Below are 5595 nucleotides of genomic sequence, written 5' to 3'. Positions count from 1 at the left end.
ATCTCGTCAGCAGTTTCACGTGACGTTAAAGAAACCGGAGCCATACTATCATTTTTACGTAGTAAAATATCCATGCGCTTGTCACACAGCTGATGCTTCATAATCTATTTATCCTACGGCAATGGCGATGTTCTCGTGATGTCTTCACTAGCTGGTGTGTAGGCCTACTTGTGCAGTTTATGTACGCAATTGCATTGTCTTATTTCAATCTGTGCAAACAAGTTATAAAATCGCTTATAGAATGATCATAAATTGACAAAAATCATCATGTCGCTAGGCACAATGATAGGGTTGTAAGTGTAATCAAGTCGTCGCAAGTCAATCTCACTTTTATAATTTTGACGCGAGTCATTTTCAATTCACCACCAAGTCACGTCAAGTCATCGTGTTGAATGTTCAGTTTCGAGTCTGGGTAAACCGACTTTTTTCAGTTCTCCTTGGTGATAATATAGTAATTCTCCTCACTTTAGCAGTTTCTGGTCGCAATTTCAAGTTCCAATAATGTGGTAACTTTACTATCTGTTTGAATTGAAGCTACCGACTTAGTGGTCGTGATTAGGGCTGGGCAAAATCGAGTACCTGAGTGATTCGATTCTGAATCACGTAATATGCTTCGAGTCGAGTCGAGTAATCGAATATCACTCATTGTGACGTCATAACATAATGGAATACGTCGAAGTTCAAATATGTACCCGTGCCGTTTATGCCAGCACAGAGGATATAATGCCTGTTATCAATCTCATAAATGATACTTTGGTATTTTTTCGACCATACCAATTACATTCCACTTGGTGACAATGTTATGGGATGATCATGACTTCGGAAATTTGCTACGTCCAGTAACCTTCGTACCTTTGTACTATTTGTTTCGTATGCTACGATACCGCCAATCAAAATTTCAAAGCTTCAACAGTGAAAATTAGTAGCGGAACTATAATTCTCATTGATAAATTAACTTTTAGTGGCGAGAAGCGTATAATTTCAGTACTCGAAAAAAATCGTCTTTTACTACTCGACTCGAATCAGTAAAATTAATACTCGATTCTGATTCGAGTACTCGAATCATTGTGCCCAGCCCTAGTCGTGATAGGTTGATTCTGGCAAATATTCCATGCGAATCGAGGCTTGGTTATTTTTATATCACCCCGTCCTGATTTTTCAATTGAATATATGTTTCTGTTTGGCAAAATTAATATATTGATTGGTACTATATTGAAGTAGGCTACTGTACTTCTAGAAGACTATTTGAATTTATGTTAGCTAGGGTTACTATATTTTGGGAATCTGAAAAGAGGACACTTTTTAAAAAACTTCCAGACTTACAATACCGGAGTAAAATCTGGAAAAATTGGTAAATTTATTGCGAGTTTGTAGTTGATTGACTAAAAAAAGGTCATTTATCCGACTCAACTCCAGAAACACACATGCACTTTCATTGAATTTTCCTTTGGTTGTCTAAAAAAAAGTCGGTTTTCTGGCTCAACTCCCGAAAGACCCGCCGGACCGTCACTTGAGTACTGATTTCCTATATCACAATTGAATTTTAACATAGGCTACATTTAACCAAAATTTTCAAAAAATAGGACATTTGGGCGTCTTCCGAGGACGCTTTCAAAAATGTCAAAAAAGTGGACAAATCTTCTTAAAAAGAGAACGTATGGTAACCCTAGTGTTAGCATCCCATCATTTTGAAAGCGAACTGCTTGGCGATTACCATTGGAAGTTAATCGTTGTTCGTTTCAAGCCTTTATCGATTTCCCATTAATGGTAATCAGAGTTCAGATTTAGGGCAGCTTCAATTCGGACTGACGTGGGACTTCGTTAGGCTACAACGTCGGTTGCAAAATCTCTATTACGCAAAAGAAATGAATCAAATCGAATATCTTTTTACCGCTATCTGGAATACTATGCTGGGCGAAATTCCCGATGTTATTTTACGCTTCATTAATGTGATTCATATAAAATCTGTTGTATCTGTCGCTGACTATAACCGATGCTTCACCCAAGCAATAGGAAACTTTATGAACAGCATGCTCGCACTGTACCTTATAATCTCGAACTTATACTATTCAGCGTCTTAAATCTACACCGCCTTCGGGTACGGGTTCAACGACATTGATGCTAAAATCATACACAGCCTGGAGGGTGAAATGGTAAATGAGATGGCGCTGTAGAGTAGTTGTGATTCCACTTACTTCTTAAACGTTGATTTTACGAAAGTGCCTGCGCCCAACTGTATAATTTACTCAACATCTGCGTAGGATCCCTAGCGATTAGTATATGTAGTATAGAGTGTATGCATTTTCTCAAATTTTATATTCGACCCCATGAAATTGTTAAGTTGTCTAAAAACACTCTTTATAACAACTTAAGCTCAATTCTGAAGCGAATATATTCGACCACAAAATTTCGGATTTGACAAAAACCTTATTTATGATGGCAATTTATTTAATATTATATTATATAACTATACGCACCGTAAATATTATTATCTGAAATCCAAAATTTCCGTGCTCCAATATTTTCGCTTCTACTGGTTGGAATTGAGATAATTTTAACTCCAGCAGCTTCTATGCTACAGGTTGCAATTTAGCCAAATTTGGCGTGCAGTGTTTTTAGCCAACCCAGCAATTTTATCAAATAGCTAGTAAAATTTGAAGAAAAATTTATGTATGAACAACACAAATGTATATTGTATATATTGTAATATATATTATATTATTATATTATATTATGTTATATAGTGTATATTGTATTGTACATATGTATTTCCTTAAATTGCATCCTTTTTATCTCACTTGATATATCTGCTGTTCAGCAGTCTAAAATGAATTGTGCACTGCATGGTCTTATGACTTTGCCGATAGCTCTGTAACAAACCCAACATTGGCCGCTATTAATATCGTATATGTATATTATCTACTCTGAAAATCGTGAAGTACATCACTTTTCTTGCACTTCATATCAGCTGTTAGGCGTAGAAGCGAATACCGCAGTTCATGGTTTGATTTAAATCAATAGTTCCCGATTTATTATGTAATAGACCTTCCCTTGACCAAAAATTCATCCCTACTGCTTGGAGAAACATGAGATATATACATCAATTCGATTTGAGATTCACTCTTATTTGCAGTCGGAAAGTCCGTAAATGCGAGGGTAAATTTATGAATTAGCGTTAGGTTAACTTCAATTCATAGCTAGCGGGTGAATTATTGCGAAATCCAACATTGACAAAATATCGCGTGTCGCGTAGAAACGTGATATGATCCCACAAAGTTTGAAAGGTAACCCCAGAAATGTCAGTAACGAGAATGCCAGCGAAAGGCCATGTGGCCAACAATATTATTTGATGACCATTTTCATATTTTTCTTGTATCATCATTGTACTATTGTACCATTTCTACACCATTCCGTGAACTACGTCATCGGCAATGTTTACGTTGTTTGGAATTTGAGATCGCAAAATTACGGTGCCACGTGATATGCTGCGCGCTGATAGATGATAGTCACCGGTTTGCGTTTCGGTGATCATATATGTTAAATATGGATTATCGTATTAATGCTATTTATAGAGCAACAATCACGGTGATATTGAGAAGTGATGCTGCATTTTGTACTCGAGTACGAACCAAGTGTGACCGAATTTGAAATATTCAAATCCAAATCATGTTTCGGCAATGATGAGATTCAAATCAAAGTACAAATCTGTATGAAATAAAGTTTATTCGACAGTGGCACATAAATTGGGCAATATAAAAAAATTAAAGCCCAATTCAAAATGTGTAAACCTAAATCCAACCCGTATCCACCTAAAATCTTCAAGTCCGAACAAATCCATTTTCATCTCTGGTACTAACTTAAAGATGACATTATTGTATTGTTGCATTTCGCGACTACTTATTTATGCCGAACAGGAATTTCAAGTCAGCTTCATAAAATATCATTATTGCCTAAGACCGAGTACTTTTCCTTCATTGCACTGGGTATTGATTTAAAAGTTTTAACAGCAAAAAGTTTTGAGAACCACTATCCTAACGCAGGAGTCGCTAACTCAAAACTGGTCGCGGGCCACTTTTCACGCGTCTTAGAAGCCGCTGGTCGCAAGAGTGCATGCAGTGTCGCAAGAATGCAGTGTCGTGATAAAATAGGCCACATGGTTTAGCAACTGCGTTTTAAAATCTTTACGTCAATACACCGGTGTGCTCTCTAACCACAAAATAAGCAAATCAAGAAATACAAATACAACAAAAATATCATTGTCATCAATTTCATTTTATTTTGAGCTATGAGCTGCTCTCGAAACTTGACAACGCTTTCCGGTGACTAAGGAATTTATAATGAGGCTAGTGAGCTACGACAGTAGCTGAAAGACTTATCTCCTCGAAAAATTAGAACTTGTGGGGAAGCCATGAACCGATTTGTAAGCGTCGTGGTTATGTCAGTGCCTGATCACGGGAGATAGTATAGCTTATTCTCAACGACAGCAACAACATTTTCAAACTGAAATTAATTTCAGCATTTCGAAATATCTTACCAGGAGTTTTTCCGAATCTTAAATCTGATCGCGGGCCTCAAAATATGATCTCGCGGGCCTCGTGTTGGTGACCCATAATCTAACGGATGGGTGGTGCTTTGAAAGTCTCATGGGAATGCTGAATCATTTAACATTCGTACCGTGCAGTGAAGTAAATCGTGTTCTTAACACACTCGAAATCGGTGCCACAGTACTAGACAATGTTGGCCTCAGTTGGACGTGTGAAAACTACCGATGTAGTTAGCTGACGGTCAACGAACTACCGGTTATTTGAGTAGATCTACTTCTAGTTGCGGATTTTAGAAAAGTGAGTAGTTCTAGTTCTATTTCTAGTTCCGCATTAAAAACATTGTTGCCGGACCACTATAAAACACGTTCTGTCGTGTAATGTTCTTGCAGCCATTGCTAGCTCAGAGTCATCAGTACTAACCGTGGCGTAGCCAGAGGTGGATTTTGAGATTTGAAGCCCCTCCCCTTTTAAACTTGTACTTATGTTCATTTGGACGCCGTTCCGATTTCGATAAAATAAACATTCATAAGTTAGATCCAGTTAGCTGTGTGTTAGGTAGTTCGTTAGTTCTATTTCTAGTTGTAGCTGTGCCATTTGAAAATCTAGTGGTTTGGACAAGTCTGGCCTCAGTCGTGGGAGGCTGACTGTCGTCGGATTTGCAGGATGATCGCAGGAATCGCACGATGCGTCACTGCTGATTACCGAATTCCAGCCTTGGGTGCCGTTCTACCTTACAGTCTGGCTGCTTGCGTCATGCCTCGGCCCTTCCTACGCGTCCCCGCAGGCGAATTTGATGCGCACGCTGCTACATTTTCGATCGACCGACGGATTTTTCAAATTAGGACACATGACGCTTTTTATATCTACTGTCATATTATTTAGATCTGGTAAAAGCGTTCGAACTCCACAACAACCAAAAATACACGAGTTGTAGGCTATACTAAGAATTTTCCGCGATTCGGATTAAAATATAATCCCTACGGAACCATATGCAATGGCGCCCTAACTATGTGTAGCAAAGCTGCACAACAACAATATTTTCAGCTTTTCG

Source organism: Botryllus schlosseri, chromosome 10, assembly GCF_051294905.1.
Source record: "Botryllus schlosseri isolate E-star chromosome 10, Bs_hap1, whole genome shotgun sequence".
Taxonomy (NCBI): domain Eukaryota; kingdom Metazoa; phylum Chordata; class Ascidiacea; order Stolidobranchia; family Styelidae; genus Botryllus; species Botryllus schlosseri.
This window is presented reverse-complemented; position numbering follows the sequence as displayed.